This window comes from Triticum aestivum, chromosome 1A (assembly GCF_018294505.1).
Source record: "Triticum aestivum cultivar Chinese Spring chromosome 1A, IWGSC CS RefSeq v2.1, whole genome shotgun sequence".
In the NCBI taxonomy this organism is placed as follows: Eukaryota; Viridiplantae; Streptophyta; class Magnoliopsida; order Poales; family Poaceae; genus Triticum; species Triticum aestivum.
This window is the reverse complement of record NC_057794.1, coordinates 516,834,137-516,859,337: the sequence shown is the minus strand read 5'-3', so window position 1 is coordinate 516,859,337 and position 25,201 is coordinate 516,834,137. Positions and strand designations below refer to the sequence as shown.

The 25,201-nt window shown below is 46.0% G+C and overlaps 1 long non-coding RNA gene across 1 annotated transcript; it reads left to right on the top strand.

Annotated features, from left to right (window-relative positions):
* The first annotated feature begins 6,889 nt into the window (after positions 1-6,889).
* On the top strand, positions 6,890-8,734 carry LOC123169821 (uncharacterized). The gene is made up of 3 exons (XR_006484965.1): positions 6,890-7,005; positions 7,668-7,992; positions 8,169-8,734. It is a non-coding gene; the product is annotated as an uncharacterized lncRNA (long non-coding RNA).
* Positions 8,735-25,201: the final 16,467 nt, after the last annotated feature.

Genomic DNA, 25,201 nt, shown 5'->3' with positions numbered 1-25,201 from the left:
ACCAGATGGACGTCTCCAACGCCTTCCTTCATGGTCACCTCGAGGAGCAGGTCTTCTGTCAGCAGCCCACCGGGTTTGTTGACCTGACGCTTCCCGACACGTGTGCCTGCTTTCGCGGTCCTTGTACGGACTCAAGCAGGCTCCGCGCGCTTGGTACCAGCGCATCGCGGCGTTTCTCCACCAACTTGGGTTCCGCTCTACCCGCTCGGATGTCTCGCTCTTCGTCTATCATTAGGGCTCTGACACGGCCTACTTGCTGCTCTATGTCGACGACATCATCCTGACGGCATGTACGGCTGGTCTCCTCAGTCAGCTCACAGCTCGTCTTCGCACTGAGTTCGCCATCAAGGACTTGGGTCCTTTGCACTACTTCCTCGGTGTCGAGGTGGTGCGCCGTCTGGATGGCTTCTTCCTTCATCAGCGGAAGTACGCTCACGAGCTCCTCGAGCGCGCCGACATGCTTAACTGCAAGCCGGCCGCTACGCCTGTTGATATGAAGGCCAAGCTTTCTGCCACGGATGGTTCTCCTGCTTCGGATGCTGTCTTCTATCGGTCTATCGTTGGTGCTCTCCAGTACCTCACTCTGACTCGCCCGGAGATCCAGTATGCTGTGCAACAGGTGTGTCTTCATATGCATGCTCCTCGAGACGTTCACTGGGCTGCCGTCAAGCGGATTCTTCGCTATATCTGTGGCACTATGGATCTTGGCGTCACATTTCACGCCTCCCCCGACACCGCCCTCACCGCCTACTCCGATGCAGACTGGGCAGGCTGCCCTGACACTCGTCGCTCCACTTTGGGCTATTGTGTCTATCTTGGACCCTCACTCATCTCGTGGTCGTCCAAGTGGCAGCCTACGGTCTCTCGTTCCAGTGCTGAGGCTGAGTATCGTGCGGTGGCCAACACCGTCGCTGAGTGTTCGTGGCTCCGCCAGCTGCTTCAGGAGCTCTCTTGCCCTGTTGACCGTGCCACGGTGGTCTACTGCGACAACGTCTCGGCGGTCTACCTCTCCGCTAACCCGGTGCATCATCGACGGACCAATCATATTGAGTTGGATATTCATTTTGTTCGGGAACAGCTGGCCCTTGGCCATATTCGCGTTTTGCACGTCCCTACTTCCCAACAATTTGCTGATATCATGACCAAGGGCTTGCCTATGGCGTCATTTGAGGAGTTTCGGTCCAGCCTTTGCGTCAGCCGCGGTGCCGCTTCAACTGCGGGGGGGGGGGAGTATATGTGTTATGTGCATATTGTGTATTAGGCCCGCCTCCTAGTTCCTTGTATAGTTGAGGTCCGTGGCCCACCGTTGTACATCATATATACGTGCCTATGCACGAGAGCAATACATCGTGCAATTCCAACAACAGACAGGGAGTGTCTTCCTCCGTGAGAAAAGCTCACACATGCACTTCTGTGACATTTTTGCACTCATTTGTGAGGGATTGAAACTGTTATGGATTAATAGGATTATTGTAATATATTATGCATTGCGAAAAATGCCAGCAACTTCATTTTTTTCAGAAAAGAAGGATTACCTCCGGTCTCTGCATTTGGAAGATGCATGCAACCATTTTATTAATTATTCACAAAGGCCTTATAAAGTAGTACATCAATATGTTCAATACACCATCTTAGTAACATATGTCGCTACTTCTATCCACTTGATGTAGGGGTGCATAAATTGTGAGCCGAATACCCAAACCTCTCACATAAGCCTAACATCTAAAGCCGGAGGCCCCAATCAAGCCACGTACCGGGTCTGAGGCACAAACCGGTCCGACACACTCTCATGGGTCGTCGTCGCTGTCTTTCACCAATCCATCTTCAGAGCAAGTACTGATGCAACGACCTTGTCAGGCCTGCCGTCGAAGCCGCCATAGTGCCAAAAGCTTTACCATCCTGCGCTCGTCCATCCAGACACATCCGTCGTCGAGATCCAGCTGCACCATGCCATGAATACTCGTCGTCGTCGACGTGGTAGATCCAACGCCGCTCCTCCTACCAACCTCCACACCATCTCAGTTGCAGCTATCACGTAGAGCCCACCACCCACAGTACCACTCTCCCGAATGCCCAAGCCTCCCAAGACGGCGCCTCCATGGAGGACACGACACGCAGGGCACCGCCGCCACTCAATCCAAGACGGATTTTGGACTTTCGTCCGGGAGGGGAGTCAGAGGTGGATAAGATGGACCTCGACTTCACCTCCAAAGAGGGTAACGACGCCAAAGCCGCCGCCGATGCCGGGTCGAGCTAGCCGACCAAAGTTTCCTCCGGCCCCCATCCTTGCCAGGAACCTCTGTCTACTCCAGATTTGGCAAAGAGCAGTCAACCGAAACATACTGAGATGAGAGTGCCATGTGTGCTCAACCCTTCAAAAAGGAGGATCAAGAAGGACATCCGGGTCAGAGCAACAACCCAGCAGAAACACCGGAGCACCCAAACCGGGCTGCCAAGCCGGATCTAGGAGGATCTGACCTGAACAACGATAGAAGCCACCACCTTGCGTTGGCCTCCAGCCTCGAAGCACTGGATCGAGAGGCATCTGACTTGAAGCGGTTGACGCACGCAGCCGCCAAATCTTGCGCAGGACGCAACCACCACCACACTGCGCCGCGAGAACGCCACCATGTTGTAGACGCACCGACTGCACACGCCACCGCCAGGAGTGCCCATCGCCACTCCGCCGTGCCCCACGCTAGCCCAACGCCTTCATTCGATCAGGCCATCCCGTGACAGGAAAACGATGAAGGGGAGAGGAGCCCCGGCGCCGCCATTATTGCCGGCCGGGCGAAGGCTTCGCCCGGCGGCGCTGCTGGCAGCGGCGAGGGAGGAAAGAGTGTCAGGGAAGGGATCGCCCGACGCTTAGGGTTACCCCCTGGGTCACCTGCCAGCTAGCTTCATGGCGGGTTTTTCTCTCTCGTTACTCCAAGTGAAGCAACAGTGTTGAGGGCGAACCTCCCGGAGCACACAATCGTGAAGGGTGACACAGAAACTACCGATGCGCCTACGGTAGACATTTCTGTTGTTTTTATCTCTCGCTCGATAAATTCCCATCTTCTGGTGCAATTTACTTGGAGATCGGTGAGGAGCAAGCGCAACAAGGCCGGGTTGCAGTGTGATTGAGCCGGCTCACGGTGCCGTGGAGGAGCAAATACGAAACGAACACAATTCTCTCCCTAATAATCTATCCCTAATAATAAAGCACAGATTGACTCCGTGGGTTCACCGTCACAATACACTTCTTCCCGTGAATTTACGCTTTCAGTTTTTTTCGCCTATATTATTTTCTACATCTAAGGTGGTATTATTTTACCTACATATCTTTATCCGAGGTTGTACGGGTAGGGATTGGGCCTGAGGGGTGGATCCGGTGGAGGCGGAAGAACAACACACGTAGCCGCCGGACGAGGAGGTTGTTGGTGTTAAACACGACCTGGAAGTTCCATATGTGTACGTGTGCAACAACCAACAAGTGCATATATGTGTCCGTGTAGGTTTGGAGTTAGACACCAAGTAAAATTAATATTGGCTAGCTAGCTAATATATACATGTGTACCCCGGACCAGCTTGTAACTTGCACCGTGGATTTGTGAAGGAAATACGTTACGCCGGTGTGTGTGCGTACGCGCGTAGTAGTATGTTACAGCTGCAGCTATCGATCAAAGCAAGGATCGATCTGGTGCTGTCGTACGTGCGTGCTGCTTTTGCTACAATCAATCAAGTTGAGGCTAGCTTTGTGCTGCGTATTGTTTCGGCTGCTTGGGGTAGAAACCAGGACAATCAGCAAGCTTCGCTTGGTCGTCGATCGTTTCCTGTTGTCGGAAAGTACTCGGCGTTGGGTCTGGGCCAACAGAGACCGATCCCACGGACACTTCGTCTAAGTACTTGTAGTGTGGTGTGGCCTGACCTCTTGGTGCCCGACACGCAAAAAAAAAAAGACACGCAGCCTGATTATGTGCGCGACCTTCTCACCGCCGGCAGTCTGAAAGTCTTCAAGCTCGCTTGCAACTTCCCCAGCGTCCGCAGCACTAGCAAGTTAGACAAGGAGGGCTTCTTGGGCGCCGCATGCTCTGGCTGGATGATAGCCACCCGGAGCGCTCGCCAACAATGTTGCCGCCCATGATTTACCTAGCCGTCCTGCTCCTTTAACTAGGAGCCTTGGAGATTGGAGCGTATAACAGGTTTCTTTTTTTTTTGGAAAATCAACAGGTAGTGTATGCAATCATCCAGCGGCAAATCACTCAAGCCAACAACTAGCATCACAAACACTAATCCATCGAGTAGCAGAGAATCGGTGCAACTAATAACAAGTGACTTTGGTGTGCGAATAAAGAGGCAATGCAATGTATGTGATTGATGATGAGGCTTTCTTGCATCTTTTGAGTGCTGCAACTTAGGCCGGAACGTCACGGAAGGCCGGATAATATTTTGGTAGCCGGAAAGCCAAGCGTGATGGAGACTGATTACTGCAAAAAGTTACAGATGCTAAAATAATTTTCTGCTGTTGAGTTTGCAAGCTATATTGTATAATTAATAACTATTTTTTGTTGTCGAGTTTACAAAGTCTTAAGTGCATCTAGCGATCAGTTTTATTTGATTTGAATTAATAAGGTGAGATGTACATTAATTATAGTAACTATAAATATTATGTTCTCAATGCATTGATTTGAACGTTGCCATTTTTGTTACCATGTTGCAACGCACGGGCTCTTTTGCTAGTCTTTCCCTAATAATAAAGTACGGATTGTCTCCGTGGGTTCACCGTCACAATACGCTTCTTCCCATGATTTTATGCTTTCAGTTTGAATTTATAGCATATATACGAGGTGGTACTAATACATATATCACCCGTACGTCAAAAACTCTATGTTCCAATCGGTATGTCAAAGACTTAGGCCTGCTGGCTGTCCGTTGGCGGCCCAGCTTCAGTGCAACGCGGGGAGAAAAAAATACACAGTTGCAATAGGATTTGAACTCACAACCTTTTAGCCGATTCCTTTAGCATTAGCCAACTAAACTAGGTCAGCCTATGTTGCTTTGATACGCTTTGTTTTACTTAAAAAATAGTACCACCTCGCCCTTTTACAAGGACAATCATCAATCTCTACTTCTAATATCTCAGTTGGTAGGTTGCGTTCCGGGTTTTATTTTCGTCCCACCTCACCCGGTTTTTTGGTATTTCTTTGGTACTTCCTCCCACCTCCCGCTCAGCCGCGAAAAACCAAGAAAAACCCTCCAGCCAAATCCCCCATCCGCCCCTACGCGCCTAACCTCCGGTAGAACCCATCTGTCACGAACGAAAACAAACCGGCGAAGATTAACCAACGAAAAAATCGCTGACCAAACTCCCGCACATACGACCGAGGTATCGTGCCCTCGAGCGAGAAACAGTTGATGCGGCCTCGGCCGTTGGTCTAGTGGCGCCCTGCTGCTCGAGTGGGCAGGCGGGCCGGCCAGATCTGGCTGTCTGTGGAGGCGTGCGTCCCTGCTGATGGCGCTGCTGGCCTCGAGAGGGCGGGCGTTCTTGGACGTGCTCCTTGGCGCGGCTGTGCGGGGCGTGCGGCTGCTGCGGCGGCACGTGAGGGCTGGCGCGGATCTGGGCATGGCAGCGCGAAGTGGCCGTTTCTCTGGCTCGATCTGCTGCTACGGTGTCCAGGCGGCCGGAAGGAGATGGTCGGTGGTTGGAGGGGCTGTAGGCGCGCTGGTCTTACACGGTGAGGGTTGGCGAGGTGGGCTACTCGGGTCCACTGGTTGGATGGTTAAGGTTGCCGGCGAAAGCTGAACTCCGGCAGTGGCCGGAGTTGTCGATGGCAGCACCGGCAGGCCGTTTCCTTGCTGAAGGTATCAATGTTGCAGTCCTCACCTTCCACTGCCCCATGTCTCCCCCTGTGATTCACTGAAAACCTGATTCGATCCAGCTTGCTTGCTTTGTACTGTATTGCGCAGCAGCCAGACATGCCCATCCGGCCGGAAAGGAATCGGCAAGCTGCAGATTGATCAAGCTAAGTAATTTTCTTATCTTTGTTTGCACGGCCAGATAGCACGCCTTCTTGCTGATTACTTCTTCCCGTACACTCACGTGAAACAACATAGATTCACTAATTGATTTCGGCCAGATGCGCTAATACAGAAAGTTAGCTCGATTAGTTAATCTCCAGCTATTTGGGCCTAATATTTTTTTGATCTGGTCAAGTTCACACTGGGTTCTTATTTTCATAAGGCCAAATGGTGTTCATCAATGCTTGGACATGAACTCTGTTGTCATCCTATTTTAACAATATTAGGCCCAAATTTGATGTATTTTCATAACGCTGAGCTCTGTTGTCATCCTATTTTCTACAATCTTATGCTATTCTTTTTCTTCCATTCGTTTGCTTAACATTATATTCTCTGTAGATATGTCAAATTTGATGTGTTTGAAAGATGACTAAGAGTAGCAGTACTGTCGTATGGCCGGCTTAATTAATATTCCAACCACCAATCGTGGCTACTAACTACCAAGAAAAGCAGTCATATGTGTACCTTTACTAAGAGTAGCAGTTCCTGAAGTTTATATATTGCAGACTGCGGTGTGGTGGTCAATAAATCATGTCAAATGTTGTAGGGTGCTCGAAGTAATGAGTTTGCTGCTGCTTCAAGGTTGGAAGAAACATTCAACTTCTACCATACTACCAGTCCTGATGTAGCTAAGCTTTTCCACATTGACCCTGCAGCCAAGTGCACCTCTGTAGTCTTGCTGAAGAAAGAGGAGGAGAAATTGAACGTATAAGGTATTTTTATCACTAACTTGGTTCAGCTTCCAGCAGCTGCTTTTTCTTTCTATGCATATTAGATTATTTGACCTATGAATTCATTATAAATGTACCGTGCTTTGTGCTGACAATGAGTTCAGAGCATCTAGCATTGCCGAAGTCATATCGGTTAACACACTAACACTGATCACCACCCTCACACAGGAAAATGCCTCTGCGATATTTGATAGTCCAGTCAAGAAACCAATATGTTCCGTCCTATGTTTTTAAGGCGGTAAGGCGAGGCGAGGCGCTGGGGGGGCGCCTCACTGCCTAAGCGCTAAGGCATAAGGCGAGGCGACGCCTTAGAGACTTGTAAGCAACAGAATTAAGTAGAATTTGGTAGGCATTAGGCAACTAGGCATACAGCCATACACACCTTGCAACTGATGGTTGTAGAGCCCATATGGTTCTGGAGAGGATGGAGAATCTGCAGGAGAGGATGGAGAATCTGCAGGAGAGGAGGAGGAGGAACTGTAGGAGGGAAGGGGGATCTGCCGGGGAGGAGGGGGAAGCTGCCAGAGAGGAGGGGGAGAAGCTCAGATCCAGCCTGGGGGTGGGGGGAAACTGAAAATGATTACAGGTCTCTCTCTCTCTCCCTCTAGTACCTGTTGGCGCCAAAACAAAGTTTCCCGCCCTTTCCTTCCCTCCCAGTTATCTGTTTCCCGCCTAAACCACCCAGCTCTGTCTAAGGCGTCCTTATTTGCCTAAGGCAGGCAGAGTGGCGCCTAGGCGGACGCCTTGGACGCCTTAAGGACTAAGGCGGACGCCTTAGACACACATGTAAGGCAAGGCCGACGCCTTGCCTCCTGGGGGCGCCCTGACGCCTAGGCGTCGCCTAAGCGACGCCTTAGGGACGCCTTAAAAACAGAGGTTCCGTCCTCCTCTATTTTGCAATAACTCGCTCGGTTTTCCCGATCCTTCGTGTCCTTTTCCTATCAAGGCTGGTAGTTATTCCTCTTCTTGATTGTTTTGTGTGTCGTCACAGGTGTCGTGGCTGGAGGCCACATGGACCCCACCTCCGCCGCAGGGGCGACGTGTATTTCCTCTTGCTTCACCGCCTTATAGCCAAGCAGACCAGGAGTGACCTCCTCTCCTACTACACCAGCAGCCTTCACTGGCTCTGGAGACATGCTGGCCATTGACGCTCCGACGCCGATGAGTAATCAGTTCCATCATTGACATATAACCTGACAAGGTAGTGGCACATGCTCTCCTCATCGTGATATGATCTAATTATTATTCGCTTGATCTTGATGTGTCGTTTGCTGCCTGTTTATCTTTACTTTAACTGCTCACTACAGAGTACGGTTGTCGGTATATACTCTCATTCCATGATTTATCTTTACTTTAACTGCTCACTTCATCTCACAGTTGTTGGGCGGGATGGGTTCCGTTGGCGTTGTGGTCCAGACACAATAATTCTTTGAAGCAGCGCCGTAGTGGAATGATGTAAAAAAAGTGTGATGTGCCACAATTTGGATGTAATGATTTCTAGCTGCTATGAGGAACGAAGCTTAATCGGTGACTGCACTCTTTTTAACCAAGCTTCAGTCTAAGGTAAATGATACCACATATTATGCCTCCTCTTTTTAATCTTCTATTTCTCATGCTGAAGTGTTGCTATTAATACTTGTATGTTAATTTAGCTATTGGAATCCTTCATCATCTTCCTGTTTGGTTTAGTAATTATTTGGGAGATAATCACTTTGGGGTTTCAGGCACCTTGGTATGCACATGGCAATGCAGAGCCCAAGAATATGATTCTGGACAGTAACCTGTAGTTTCATCAACCATACTTCTGGTCATACTACTGTACCTACAATCACTCTCATTCAATTTTTTTTAGAGGAACTGCATTTCACCGATCTGGACATTCAGTTAAGGAATTTGAAAGGTTCAGGTCATACATGATTGATATGTGCATTTAATTGCAAGGTCAAAACTGTTACTGAGATGCTTCTTTGCCCCATTACAAGTTACGAATGACACACTTATTTTCAAGTTTAACGTCTAATTGCTCCCTTCTTGATGCATAATTTTCAGCAATCAAGGTTGGTCGCTACCTTACCCTGTCCTCGTATAGTTAATAGAAATCCAATTTAAGGTTCTATAATTAAATACAACGCCAAGAAGCACTACAATCTTCTCTTTTTCTAAAAGAGTGGTATCAATTTGTTCGGAATTAGAATATTCCTCTTTTTGAAACACTCATATCTTTTGATTATTCTAACCTGGGACTAAGTATAGTTGGATGCAAGCTTGATATGTAAGTACGTCTTAGTTTAATTATTAGTCCTTGACCATGAGCAAGAATCTAGCTAGATGGGCTTTCATGTTACACATATATGCTTGTCACTGGTTTGCGAGCTAATATAAAGGGCAACCTGGTGCATGTAGCTCCCGCTTGCGCAGGGTTCAGGGAAGGGTCCGACCACTTTGGGTCTATAGTACGCAGCCTTTCCCTACATTTCTGTAAGAGGCTGTTTCCAGGACTTGAACCCATGACCTCATGGTCACAAGGCAGCAGCTTTACCACTGCGCCAAGGCTCCCCTTCGTTTGCGAGCTAATATCTATTAATTAATTAGTTAATTCTTGAATTAACCTGTAATTTGCTAACTATTATTGGTTATCACCGTCCACCATCTTCGTTTGGTTGTAAGTTGTTGACCATTAGCAAGAAGCTAGCTAATTGTGTGTGCATGCCACACACGTGCACATATATCAGTTGTTGCGAGTTAAGATCATCTGCCAACTACCTTTATATGTAATTGTGTGCTGCATTCTCACTGCTTCTAGTAGATACTATCATTTCAGAGTTTACCTAAAATTTGCAATGTTCAAAATTTTGGGATCAAAATACAACTTTTTTTAAATTTAAGCCAATATAAAGTGTGTGCAGGTTGACTTTTAAACCATTTTTGCTTACAAGAAGCTTATCAGTTGTAATGTTTAGCACCTACATAACCTGATGGTCATGTAGTGACTTGGGATTGGCGATTAAAGAAACATGGGTATCGAGCATATTAATGTGAGAAGTAGATATACAATATGTTGTAAAGGAGAAGACAAGTAAATATTGAGTGTGAAAGATAAGTATGATTTTTTTACTATCATATGAATTATTGAATTTAATCTGGTATTCAACCCCTCAAAATTAGATTTAATACATGCTACTACACCATTACTTATCTCTACTATTAAAGGAGAATTTGACAAGTAATCAAGCAAATCAGCACTATCGTCGATGGAAGTTGTCGTGCGGAGATGGAAGTTGACAAGTAAGTTTCTCCATGAAGCTGATCTGATGTGAAGCTTGTGCCAGATAAAAGGTTAATTGAGTTCTCATCTCCAATATGTGTGCATTCTAACTATCCTTGTTGATTCAGTGGTTCCATGATGCTACATTTCACTTGTTTTTCACCTCTTGATGCTACTATGGACAGAAGGCGTTTGCTAATTTGCACATTAATTTTTTTGATAAACTGTGCCAATATCACCTGCATTATGATTTTTAAATTATTGATCCCTGCTATAATGTAGCGTGCCCACATAACAAGTATTCCGCAATCTTCGCAAGCATGTATTTGTTTGTCTAACTATAGGTGGAAGAACAAGATCCACTGTGTGTGCAACGGCAACAATAAATATCATGTCATTAGGTAGACTTCTGATAATTCTACTCTGCATTTTTTTTGCTTTAGTAGAAGTGTTCTGCTGCATTATTCTATGGGCCACAAATTTTCTACCATCCTTACATTAACTCAAGGTTGTGTCCTGGTGCTGACTTATTTGAGTTTTCTAATTGGGTTTGTTGTGCTATGCTGAATATCTTTGTCATGTAGGATGTTTTCTAATTTTTTAAAGTTTTCAGCTTGCATTCTTAATGACATTGAGGTTACTCTATGAACACAGATCATGTCATTTGACTTCCCGGAGAACTACATATTCCTGTCTATTGGAAGGGTCAGGTCAAGTACTGAGTTGATTGCCCAGAGAGTTGAGTTTGTACAGGAGGCTGATAAAAGAAGTCACTTGATGGATCTGCTCCATGTGCAAAGAGACAGTTCAGATCAAGGGAGGTAATATTTTGATTGTCCGTTATTTTTATTATTCAATCACTTACTCTGACGTTTCGTTGTTCTTTAGTTTCTCTTAAGATTAGTTGTGGAAGTACTCTGGAGGTGCTCCAAGTAGAGAAAGCAGATCTCTATTCCAAGTGATCATTTTTCTGCCGTCCTTTGCTGCAGCAAGCTCTCATACTTGTCTTAGTGGAGAGTGGAGACCAAAAGGGGTGCCGACTAACTAGAGAACTGGTTTTGTATGAATGGATTTTCAGCGACTTCAGTTCATGGTGATGGAAACCAGTAGGTTTATCCCTTTTTTTCCTTCAGAACCTCCCATTTTTGCTTGGAGCATATTTATTTCTGCTTGTTCTCTGGAATGATGTAATAATCGGCCAGTTGCTACCATCAAATGAATATTGCCAATTTACTATTCCTTTGGTTTGTTTGACAAACTATTGTAGCTTTTGTACTTTCCAGGTATTGCTACCACACATCAAATACTTATTTACTGATTTTCTCCAAAATTCCTGTTGTTTGAATCTTCTTACCTGTTGATGAATACTGGACGTTTGTTCTTATGAAACTAAAGATGTTTGTGTTATCAAGGGATGTTTTTTCTTGGCATATTGATGTACCAATTCTTACAGGAAGAGATGCATCCACGGATGTCGCAGTTGACTGCATCTTCAACCTTGGGGAGATTAGTGATATTTGGCTATGTTAGAGGATCAATGATAGAGGAAAAAGTTATTAGGATAATAGAAGTTGTTAGGCTATTTTTCTTTGTACATGTGATTTTAATCCTGAGGTAGGAGGGTTTGTATGAGTGCAACTATCACCTCTCATGCAATGCTAAAAGGGGAAAGGAAAAACATCAGAGGACTTTGTGATCTTTTATGTATATCATTGCAAAATTGTATGGGAAAATTGTTGAATTTGTCAAAACTTCGAGGATGGAATTGATGACGAATGTTGCAAGTCATTCTAAGTTAGGGATGATGGGTATGTGTATGGCAATGTGGCGAGCTTGGAGAAAACATATGCAAATTTGTAGCTGGGTGGTAATGTAGAGCTTTTTTTTAGAGAAAAGGCGAAGGTCGAGCCCAACCTTTCCCAACATTGAAATAACAAAGCCATCAACCAGCCAGGATTACAAGAGCAATACAATAAAACGAAAATAAAAGTGAAACGAAAGTAACCGATACATGGTACAAAACAGAACAGACTCAACCGACCACCGCCGTGCCAACAATGGCCACCCAACAGGACCATGAGAAGAGAGCAGCTTGCGCTTGCATCGTGTCGCTATCTGCATGCAGGGACCAAACATGGTCTGTTTCCACCTCCGTAAAGGGCCACTACACTTCACCCAGGCTCGATGGGTGCCGCACCGACGGGCGGCAAAGTGGATCCCTAGAACCCAGAGCCACGGTGCCCAAGCTGTCAAAGGAGAATATCATAAACGAACCCACAAGCAATGAGTAACCAACCACATTGGCACCGTCGTCGGCATCAGAAAGGAACCACGTCGGTCGAGAGTTGATTATCGAAGGAACAATCCATGGGGCATGCCAAGAGGGCCAACACCAAGCACCAACCGAAGTCAAGCAACAAGTTGCCAGAGATGAGAACAGGTCGACAACGCCACCACTATTCCCCCACCTCTAATAGATCCCGGGGGACGCCTTCTGGAAGGAGCACGACACCATGATGCCATCGTCGTTCAAAGCAGGGGACCAAGGGCTTTCACCCACGCTAGGGGGGGGGGACAGGGGAAGATCCTCACCAAAGCCTCCCGGAAGGGGGTCGACACCAAAAGGTCTCGACATCGATGTGGCCGCCACGCCGGCCAAAAGATTCCTCCGGATCCATGCCTTCCCACCAGGTCTGTGGAGCCAGCACACGGGGACAGTGTACACGGCGGCCAGGCATCGTAGCCAGCTTAGAACGGAGTAGATTGGGCCGCGGGCAGAGCAGAACCAGGACTCAGTGGAAGGCAGACCAGTTGCGACTGCCCACACAACCGATGACCGCGACCCCATGCCACCCGCACGACCGAGGGACAACCCATCTGCACACCCACCGGCACAACCTACCGCCCACACTATGCCGCGCACCACCGACTGGGGGTGCCGCCCTGGGAGCCGAGGCCCTCCACGTGAGGTGGAGCCGCCACCTTTATCGGTGATGCGCGACCGCGCTAGAACCACCTCAGGCGGCGGAGGAGGATAGAAAGGAGGAGGGGGTGAGTGGAGGTGGCAGCTAGGGTTGGCTCCCAAGTCACCTCAGAAGAGACAATGCGGGGATGGGGAGGCAATCCAAACAACTCACTTCTAGCTACAGTTGAAGCCAAGCAACTTGATATATTCATCTCTTAGTCCATGGGTTAGGGACGATGGGAATGACTATGAAAATTTGGCAAACTAGGAGAAAACACAAGGCATATTTGGAGCGGGGTGACAACATAGCAAAGCAATAATACAATGGCCGAGGAGCTTAGTTGAGTGAGTCGTCATTGATCCTTTTGTCAGCCCGTGGCAACGCACAGGCATTAAACTAGTTTATATACATGTTCAAGTGATCTGTCATCAATCATCCTAATAAGCCGGCTCCGAAATTGGTAATCAAAGGATGATGAGGGTGCCCAAAAATGGAAGTATTGAAGGAAGGAGGGAAGCAAGAAAAGATTCTCGAGAAATAAGGAAGGAACAATATAGTACTATGTGGAATAATAAAAAAGGGATTCCTAATATGCATGATTGAGAAATATGGTGGGCAATTGCTGCAAGGATTCCTGATGCATGCTTGTGAATTATGGTGGGCAAGTGAACACAATCTTGCTGCATAATATAATAGGAGGCTATTAAGAGAGATTCCTAAGACACGTTGTGTATGCTGCACAAATAATAAAGGTGTGTCCTACGTGGGAAAATTAAGAACGGGATGCATACCTGCATTGCATGTTGTAGATGAGGTACCCTTTACAACAAGGAACTTGCTTAATGTGTGGTGTGGGCTAAGGAAATAGGATTCAGGATAATTAAGTGGCTGGCAGATTTTTTGTGCTAGCCGATTACAATTATTACTTCAATGAATGTCTTCTATTTCACGTTAATAAAACATACTCTCAATTTCTTGGCTTCTTTCCGTGATTGTACGCTTTCAGATTAAATTTAAAACATATATGCGAGGTGGTACTAAAAAACCGTTTCGTTCGCTGGTGACAATTGTTTCCGAGCGTAGTCGATGGTGGGTTGGAGCCAAGCGAGTCTGCTCAGTCAGATGGGCCAACTATGGCCCATAGCTCGTCGGCCCCACACAAGCCATTGGGGCACGAACGGCGAAACTTCACGTAGAGTCGCTACCAAATTACATAATCCCACCTCGCATTTTTATAGCAAATTCTACCAGTTTTTATATGTCCACGAGTTACCTCATAGCAGTAGAGAGCGACATAGATCTCAGCCAGAGAGACGCATGTAACGCCCTCGATGCGGCTATATCTCCTACGTGTCGAAGCACGACTTAGAGGCATAACCGCATTGAAAGCAATGTCGCAAGTAAGGTAATCTTCACAACAACCCATGTAAATAGATAAAAAGGGGAAAAGATACATAGTTGGCTTACACTCGCCACGTCACACAAATACATGAATAACATTACAATCATCCAATACACTCATGGTCCGACTACGGCACCAAAATAAAAGATCAACCCCACATGCGACACGGTCCCCGATCGCCCCAACTGGGCACCACCACTGATCATCTGGGAAAGACACATAGTAACGACGAGAGTCTTCATCGAACTCCCACTTAAGCTCAAGCGCATCATCTGGAACGGTATCATCGGTCCCTGCATCTGGTTTGGAAGTAATCTGTGAGTCACGGGGACTCAGCAATCTCGCACTCTCGCGATCAAGACTATTTAAGCTTATAGGTAAAGGCAAGGTAATATGTGGAGCTGCAGCAAGCGACTAGCATAAATGGTGGCTAACCTGTTCGCAAAAGAGAGCGAGAAGAGAAGGCAAAGCACGAACGAAGAACTATGATCAAGAAGTGATCCTAGAACAACCTACGTCAAGCATTACTCCAACACCGTGTTCACTTCCCGGACTCCGCCGAGAAGAGACCATCACGGTCACACACGCGGTTGAATCATTTTAATTAAGTTAAGTTTCATGTTATCTACAACCGTACATTAACAAATTCCCATCTGCCCATAACCGCGGGCACGGCTTTCGAAAGTTCAAATCCCTGCAGGGGAGTCCCAACTTAGCCCATCACAAGCTCTCACGGTCAACGAAGGATATTCCTTCTCCCGAGATATTCCGATCAGACTCGGTATCCCGGTTCTACAAGACATCCTCGACAATGGTAAAACAAGTCCAGCAACACCGCCCGAATGTGCCGACAAATCCTGATAGGAGCTGCACATATCTCGTTCTCAGGGCACACTCAGATGAGCCAGACGTCGGGTAGGCCAGCCCAGTGTTGCCCTTGGTAGCCCCGGACATCGCTCAGTTGGACCAACACTTAGAGAAGCACTGGCCCGGGGGGTGGGTTAAAATAAAGATGGCCCTTGAGTCCACTAAACCCAAGGGAAAAGGCTAGGTGGCAAATGGTACACCAAAGTTGGGCATTGCTAGAAGAGTTTTAATCAAGGCGAACTGTCAAGGGGTTCCCATTATAACCCAATCGCGTAAGGAACGCAAAATCCGGAAACATAACACCGATATGACGGAAACTAGGGCGGCAAGAGTGGAACAAAACACTAGGAAAAAGGCCGAGCCTTCCACCCTTTACCAAATATATAGGTGCATTAAGATAAACAAGAAAATATGGTGATATCCCAACAATAAACAATGTTCCAACAAGGAACGATCTCCAATATTCACCTGCAACTAGCAACGCTATAAGAGGGGCTGAGCAAAGCGGTAACATAGCCAAACAACGGTTTGCTAGGACATGGTGGGTTAGAGGTTTGACATGGTAATTTGGGAGGCATGATAAGCAAGTGGTAGGCATCGTAGCATAGGCATAGCAAAAGAGCGAGCAACTAGCAAGCAAAGATAGAAGTGATTTCGAGGGTATGATCATCTTGCCTGCAAAGTTGTCAGAGTTGAGTTGATCCTCATAAGCAAACTCAACGGGCTCCTCGTTAGCGAACTCGTCTCTCGGCTCTACCCAAACAAGACAAACAAGCAAAAGGAATACAATCAACCACGTGCAATGCTCAAACAACATGATGCGAACATGGTATGCTATACGGGATGTGATATGTGATGCATATGCAAAATTTGACACAGAATGATTGAACCTGGCCTCAACTTGGAAATCCAAGAGTGCCACTAGAAAGTTCAGGTGATTTCGGTTGAAATCGATATAAAGATCACCGGAATCGGATGCACGGTTTGAAAATGGCAAGCAAAACAAATATGGCACCGGTCTACGATAATCAGCAAGTAGCCATCTAAAAGAATCAAGATAATTATGCTATAGCACTCAAACATGACAACAAAATACATGGCAGGGATCCACTCATGATGCTTGACAAAAGATGAACACTGAGCTACGGCCAATTCATCCATTAACAGATTCAATCAAGCATGGCAAAAGTGCAAATGATAACAGGTTTCAGACTATATGCTACAGGAACTTAACATGGCAAATTAACACAAGTCTGGAATTTAACATCAGGTAGCACACTTTGGAGCATGAAAACAATATGCGACAGGAACTTAACATGGCAAAGCAAGGCATGGAATGAAGCTACTCAAAGCACTTAACAAAAGTCCCTTAGTGACCTTGAGCCAAAAGGGACCAGAAAATACAATTGCAAGCATGTGAACATGACAAAAACATAATCAGATTACAGACTTAGTGAAAAACTGGAGCATGTAAATCTGTTAACGCGTAGGCATGTTCACGAGCTCGATGCACTCACTACCGAGCATGGCATGACAAACTAATCATACACCCATCAAGAATACATGGCATAGAAGCTAGACATGGCAAGAACAACAACATAGCAGGCACGGATCAATAGCTGTTCGAAATATGCCCTAGAGGCAATAATAAATTGGTTATTATTATATTTCCTTGTTCATGATAATCGTTTATTATCCATGCTAGAATTGTATTGATAGGAAACTCAGATACATGTGTGGATACATAGACAACACCATGTCCCTAGTAAGCCTCTAGTTGACTAGCTCGTTAATCAATAGATGGTTACGGTTTCCTGAACATGGACATTGGATGTCGTTGATAACGGGATCACATCATTAGGAGAATGATGTGATGGACAAGACCCAATCCTAAGCCTAGCACAAAGATCGTGTAGTTCGTTCGCTAAAGCTTTTCTAATGTCAAGTATCATTTCCTTAGACCATGAGATTGTGCAACTCCCGGATACCATAGGAATACTTTGGGTGTGCCAAACATCACAACGTAACTGGGTGGCTATAAAGGTACACTATAGGTATCTCCGAAAGTGTCTGTTGGGTTGGCACGAATCGAGACTGGGATTTGTCACTCTGTGTAAACGGAGAGGTATCTCTGGGCCCACTCGGTAGGACATCATCATAATGTGCACAATGTGATCAAGGAGTTGATCACGGGATGATGTGTTACGAAACGAGTAAAGAGACTTGCCGGTAAGAGATTGAACAAGGTATCGGGATACCGACGATCGAATCTCGGGCAAGTATCGTACCACTAGACAAAGGGAATTGTATACGGGATTGATTAAGTCCTTGACATCGTGGTTCATCCGATGAGATCATCGTGGAACATGTGGGAGCCAACATGGGTATCCAGATCCCGCTGTTGGTTATTGACCGGAGAGTCATCTCGGTCATGTCTGCATGTCTCCCGAACTCGTAGGGTCTACACACTTAAGGTTCGGTGACGCTAGGGTTATAGAGATATTAGTATGCGGTAACCTAAAAGTTGTTCAGAGTCCCAGATGAGATCCTGGACATCACGAGGAGTTCCGGAATGGTCCAGAGGTAAAGAATTATATATAGGAAGTGCTATTTCGGCCATCGGGACAAGTTTCGGGGTCACCGGTATTGTACCGGGACCACCGGAAGGGTCCCGGGGGTCCACCGGGTGGGGCCACCTGCCCTGGGGGGCCACATGGGCTGTAGGGGGTGCGCCTTGGCCTATATGTGCCAAGGGCACCAGCCCCAAGAGGCCCATGCGCCAAGAGTCAAGGGAAAGGAAGAGTCCTAAAGGGGGAAGGCACCTCCGAGGTGCCTTGGGGAGGAGGGACTCCTCCCTTGGCCGCACCCTTCCTTGGAGGAAGGGCCAAGGCTGCGCCCCCCCCTCTCTCTTGGCCCTATATATAGTGGGGGGAAGGGAGGGCAGCAACACCTAAGCCCTGGCGCCTCCCTCTCCCTCCCATGACACATCTCCCTCCTCCCGCAGCGCTTGGCGAAGCCCTGTTGGAATCCCGCTACTTCCACCACCACGCCGTCGTGCTGCTGGATCTCCATCAACCTCTCCTCCCCCCTTGCTGGATCAAGAAGGAGGAGACGTGGCTGCTCCGTACGTGTGTTGAACGCGGAGGTGCCGTCCGTTCGGCGCTAGGATCATCGGTGATTTGGATCACGACGAGTACGACTCCATCAACCCCGTTCTCTTGAACGCTTCTGCGCGCGATCTACAAGGGTATGTAGATCCACTCCTCCCTCGTTGCTAGATGACTCCATAGATTGATCTTGGTGACACGTAGGAAAATTTTGAATTATTGCTACGTTCCCCATCAGTGGCATCATGAGCTAGGTCTATGCGTAGTTTCTATGCACGAGTAGAACACAAAGTAGTTGTGGGCGTTGATTTTGTTCAATATGCTTACCGTTACTAGTCCAATCTTGATTCGGTGGCATTGTGGGATGAAGCGGCCCAGACCGACCTTACACGTACTCTTACGTGAGACTGGTTCCACCGACTGACATGCACTAGTTGCATAAGGTGGCTAGCGGGTGTCTGTCTCTCCCACTTTAGTCGGATCGGATTCGATGAAAAGGGTCCTTATGAAGGGTAAATAGCAATTGGCATATCATGTTGTGGTTTTTGCGTAGGTAAGAAACGTTCTTGCTAGAAACCCATAGCAGCCACGTAAAACATGCAAACAACAATTAGAGGACATCTAACTTGTTTTTGCAGGGTATGCTATGTGATGTGATATGGCCAAAAGGATGTGATGAATGATATATGTGATGTATGAGATTGATCATGTTCTTGTAATAGGAATCACGACTTGCATGTCGATGAGTATGACAACCGGCAGGAGCCATAGGAGTTGTCTTAATTTATTTATGACCTGCGTGTCAACATAAACGTCATGTAATTACTTTACTTTATTGCTAACCGTTAGCTGTAGTAGTAGAAGTAATAGTTGACGAGACAACTTCATGAAGACACGATGATAGAGATCATGATGATGGAGATCATGGTGTCATGCCGGTGACGATGATGATCATGGAGCCCCGAAGATGGAGATCAAGAGGAGCAAAGTGATGATGGCCATATCATGTCACTATTTGATTGCATGTGATGTTTATCATGTTTATGCATCTTGTTTACTTAGAACGACGGTAGTAAATAAGATGATCCCTCATAATAATTTCAAGAAAGTGTTCCCCCTAACTGTGCACCGTTGCGACAGTTCGTTGTTTCGAAGCACCACGTGATGATCGGGTGTTAGATTCTAACGTTCACATACAACGGGTGTAAGACAGATTTACACACGCGAAACACTTAGGTTGACTTGACGAGCCTAGCATGTACAGACATGGCCTCGGAACACAAGAGACCGAAAGGTCGAGCATGAGTCGTATGGTAGATATGATCAACATGAAGATGTTCACCGATGATGACTAGTCCGTCTCACGTGATGATCGGACACGGCCTAGTTGACTCGGATCATGTAATCACTTAGATGACTAGAGGGATATCTATCTGAGTGGGAGTTCACAAGATGAACTTAATTATCCTGAACATAGTCAAAAGGTCTTCGCAAATTATGTCGTAGCTCGCGCTTCAGTTCTACTGTTTAGATATGTTCCTAGAGAAAATTTAGTTGAAAGTTGATAGTAGTAATTATGCGGACTAGGTCCATAAACTGAGGTTTGTCCTCATTGCTTCATAGAAGGCTTATGTCCTTAATGCACCGCTCAGTGTGCTGAACCTCGAACGTTGTCTATGGATGTTGCGAACATCTGACATACACATTTTGATAACTATGTGATAGTTCAGTTAAACGGCTTAGAGTTGAGGCACCGAAGACGTTTTGAAACGTCGCGAAACATATGAGATGTTTCGAGGGCTGAAATTGGGATTTCAGGCTCATGCCCACGTCAAGAGGTATAAGACCTCCGACGATTTTCTTAGCCTGCAAACTAAGGGAGAAAAGCTCAATTTTTGAACTTGTGCTCAGATTGTCTGAGTACAACAATCGCTTGAATCGAGTGGGAGTTGATCTTCCAGATGAAATAGTGATGGTTCTCCGAAGTCATTACCACCAAGCTGCTTGAGCTTCATGATGAACTATAATATATCAGGGACATATATGATGATCCTTGAGATATTCGCGATGTTTGACACCACAAAAGTAGAGATCAAGAAGGAGCATCAATTGTTGATGGTTGGTGAAACCACTAGTTTCAAGAAGGGCAAGGGCAAAAAGGGATGCTTCATGAAACGGCAAATCAGCTGCTGCTCTAGTGAAGAAACCCAAGGTTGAACCCAAACCCGAGACTAAGTGCTTCTGTAATAAGGGGAACAGCCACTGAAGCAGAATTACCCTAGATACTTGGTAGATAAGAAGGCTGGCAAGGTCGATAGAAGTATATTGGATGTATTATGTTAATGTGTACTTTACTAGTACTCCTAGTAGCACCAGGGTATTAGATATCGGTTCGGTTGCTAAGTGTTAGTAACTCGAAATAAAAGCTACGGAATAAACGGAGACTAGCTAAAGGTGAGATGACGATATGTGTTGGAAGTATTTCCAAGGTTGATCAAATATCGTACGCTCCCTCTACCATCGAGATTGGTGTTTGCGTTGAGCATAGACATGATTGGATTATGTCCATCGCAATACGGTTATTCATTTAAAGAGAATAATGGTTACTTTGTTTATTTGAATAATACCTTCAATGGTCTTACACCTGAAATGAATGGTTTATTGAATCTCGATCGTAGTGATACACATGTTCATGCCAAAAGATAGTAATAATAGTACCACCTACTTGTGGCACTGCCACGTAAGTCATATCGGTATAAAACGCATGAAGAAGCTCCATGTTGATGGATCTTTGGGCTCACTTGTTTTTGAAAGGTTTGAGACATGCGAACCATGTCTATTGGTGTATATGCATGAAGAAACTCCATGCAAATGGACCGTTTGGACTCACTTGATTTTGAATCACTTGAGACATGCAAATCATACCACATGGACAAGATGACTAAAAGCCTCGTTTTCAGTAAAATGGAACTAGAAAGCAATTTGTTGGAAGTAATACATTTTGATGTGTGCAATCCAATGAGTGCTGAGGCATGTAGTGGATATCGTTATGTTCTTACTTCACAGATGATTTGAGTAGATGTTGAGTATATTTACTTGATGAATCACGAGTCTGAATTATTGAAAGGTTCAAGTAATTTCAGGGTGAAGTTGAAAGATCGTCGTGACAAGAGGATAAAATATCTATGATATGATCATAGAGATGAATATCTGAATTACGAGTTTGGCACAGAATTAAGACATTGTGGAAATTCTTTCACAACTAATACAGCCTAGAACACCATAGTGTGATGGTGTGTCCGAACATCATAACTGCACCCTATTGGATATGATGCATACCATGATGTCTCTTATCGAATTACCACGATAGTTTATGGGTTAGGCATTAAAGACAACCACATTCACTTTAAATAGGGCACCATGTAATTCCGATGAGATGACACCATATGAAATATGGTTTAGAGAAACCTAAGCTTTCATTTCTTAGAAGTTTGGGGCTGCGACGCTTATGTGAAAAAGTTTCAGGCTGACAAGCTCGAACCCAAAGTGGATAAATGCATCTTCATAGGACACCCAAAACAGTTGGGTATACCTCCTGTCTCAGATCCGAAAGCAATAAGGGATTGTTTCCAGAATCAGGTCCTTTCTCGAGGAAAAGTTTCTCTCGAAAGAATTGAGTGGGAGGATGGTGGAGACTTGATGAGGTTATTGAACCGTCTCTTCAACTAGTGTGTGGCAGGGCACAGGAGTTGTTCCTGTGGCACCTACACCAATTGAAGTGGAAGCTTATGATAGTGATCATGAAACTTCAGATCAAGTCACTATCAAACCTCGTGGGATGACAAGGATGCGTACTACTTCAGAGTGGTACGTAATCCTGTCTTGGAAGTCATGTTGCTAGACAACAATGAACCTACGAGCTATGGAGAAGCGATGGTGGGCCTGGATTCCAAAATGGCTCGAGGTCATATAATCCGAGAGAGGATCCATATATGAAAACAAAGTGTAGACTTTGGGAGAACTACTTGATGGTCGTAAGGCTCTTAGGTACATATGGATTTTAAAAGGAAGACGGACAATGATGGTAGGTATCACCATTAAGAAAGCTCGACTTGTCGTTAAGATGTTTTCCGACAAGTTCAAGGAGTTGACTGCGATGAGACTTTCTCACTCGTAGCGATGCTAAGAGTCTATTGGAATTATATTAGCAATTACTGCATTATTTGTGAAATCTTGCAGATAGGATGCCAAAAACCATTGTTTCCTCGACGATTTTTGAGGAAAGGTTGCATGTGATACAACCGGAAGGTTTTGTTAATCCTGAAAGATGCTAATAAGTATGCAAAGCTCCAGCAATCCTTCTAAGGACTGGAGTAAGCATCTCGGAGTTGGAATGTATGCTTTGATGATGATCAAAGATTTTGGGTTTATACAAAGTTTATGAGAAACTTGTATTTCCAAAGAAGTGAGTGGGAGCACTATAGAATTTCTGATGAATATATGTTGTTGATCAGAAATGACGTAGAATTTGTGGAAAGCACATAGGGTTATTTGGAAAGTGTTTTCCATGGAAAGCCTGGATTAAACTACTTGAACATTGAGCATCAAGATCTATAAGGATAGATCAAAACGCTTAATGGTACTTTCAAATGAGCACATACCTTGACATGATCTTAAAGGTGTTCAAGATGGATCAGTCAAAGAAGGATTTCTTGCCTGAGTTGTAAGGTATGAAGTTAAGACTTAAAGCTCGACCACGGCAAAATAGAGAGAAAGGATGAAGGTCGTCCCCTATGCTTAAGACATAGGCCCTACAGTATGCTATGCTGTGTACCGCACCTGAAATGTGCCTTGCCATGAGTCGTTCAAGGGGTACAAGAGTGATCCAAGAATGGATCACAAGACAGCGGTCAAAGTTATCCTTAGTAACTAGTGGACTAAGGAATCTTCTCGATTATGGAGGTGGTAAAAGAGTTCGTCGTAAAGGGTTACGCCGATGCAAACTTTGACACTAATCCAGATTATTCTGAGTAGTAAACTGTATTCGTATAGTAGAACAATTATTTGGAATAGCTCCAAATGTAGCATAGTAGTTGCATCTACAAGATGACATAGAAATTTGCGAAGTACATACGGATCTAAAAGATTCAGACCCGTTGACTATAACATCTCTCACAAGCATAACATGATCAAACCCAGAACTCATTGAGTGTTAATCACATGGTAATGTGAACTAGATTATTGACTCTAGTAAACTCTTTGGGTGTTAGTCACATGGGGATGTGACCTTGAGTGTTAGTCATATAGCGATGTGAACTGGATTATTGACTCTAGTGCAAGTGGGAGACTGTTGGAAATATGCCCTAGAGGCAATAATAAATTGGTTATTATTATATTTCCTTGTTCATGATAATCGTTTATTATCCATGCTAGAATTGTATTGATAGGAAACTCAGATACATGTGTGGATACATAGACAACACCATGTCCCTAGTAAGCCTCTTGTTAACTAGCTCGTTAATCAATAGATGGTTACGGTTTCCTGGCCATGGACATTGGATGTCGTTGATAACGGGATCACATCATTAGGAGAATGATGTGATCGACAAGACCCAATCCTAAGCCTAGCACAAAGATCGTGTAGTTCGTTCACTATAGCTTTTCTAATGTCAAGTATCATTTCCTTAGACCATGAGATTGTGCAACTCCCGGATACCGTAGGAATACTTTGGGTGTGCCAAACGTCACAACGTAACTGGGTGGCTATAAAGGTACACTACAGGTATCTCCGAAAGTGTCTGTTGGGTTGGCACGAATCGAGACTGGGATTTGTCACTCCGTGTAAATGGAGAGGTATCTCTGGGCCCACTCGGTAGGACATCATCATAATGTGCACAATGTGATCAAGGAGTTGATCACGGGATGATGTGTTACAAAATGAGTAAAGAGACTTGCTGGTAACAAGATTGAACAAGGTATCGGGATACCGACGATCGAATCTCGGGCAAGTATCGTACCGCTAGACAAAGGGAATTGTATACGGGATTGATTAAGTCCTTGACATCGTGGTTCATCCGATGAGATCATCGTGGAACATGTGGGAGCCAACATGGGTATCCAGATCCCGCTGTTGGTTATTGACCGGAGAGTCATCTCGGTCATGTCTGCATGTCTCCCGAACCCGTAGGGTCTACACACTTAAGGTTCGGTGACGCTAGGGTTATAGAGATATTAGTATGCGGTAACCCGAAAGTTGTTCGGAGTCCTGGATGAGATCCCGGACGTCACGAGGAGTTCCGGAATGGTCCGGAGGTAAAGAATTATATATAGGAAGTGCTATTTCGGCCATCGGGACAAGTTTCGGGGTCACCGGTATTGTACCGGGACCACCGGAAGGGTCCCGGGGGTCCACCGGGTGGGGTCAGCTGCCCTGGGGGGCCACATGGGCTGTAGGGGGTGCGCCTTGGCCTATATGGGCCAAGGGCACCAGCCCCAAGAGGCCCATGCGCCAAGAGTCAAGGGAAAGGAAGAGTCCTAAAGGGGGAAGGCACCTCCGAGGTGCCTTGGGGAGGAGGGACTCCTCCCTTGGCCGCACCCTTCCTTGGAGGAAGGGCCAAGGCTGCGCCCCCCTGTCCCTTGGCCCTATATATAGTGGGGGGAAGGGAGGGCAGCAACACCTAAGCCCTGGCGCCTCCCTCTCCCTCCCATGACACATCTCCCTCCTCCCGCAGCGCTTGGCGAAGCCCTGTTGGAATCCCGCTACTTCCACCACCATGCCGTCATGCTGCTGGATCTCCATCAAC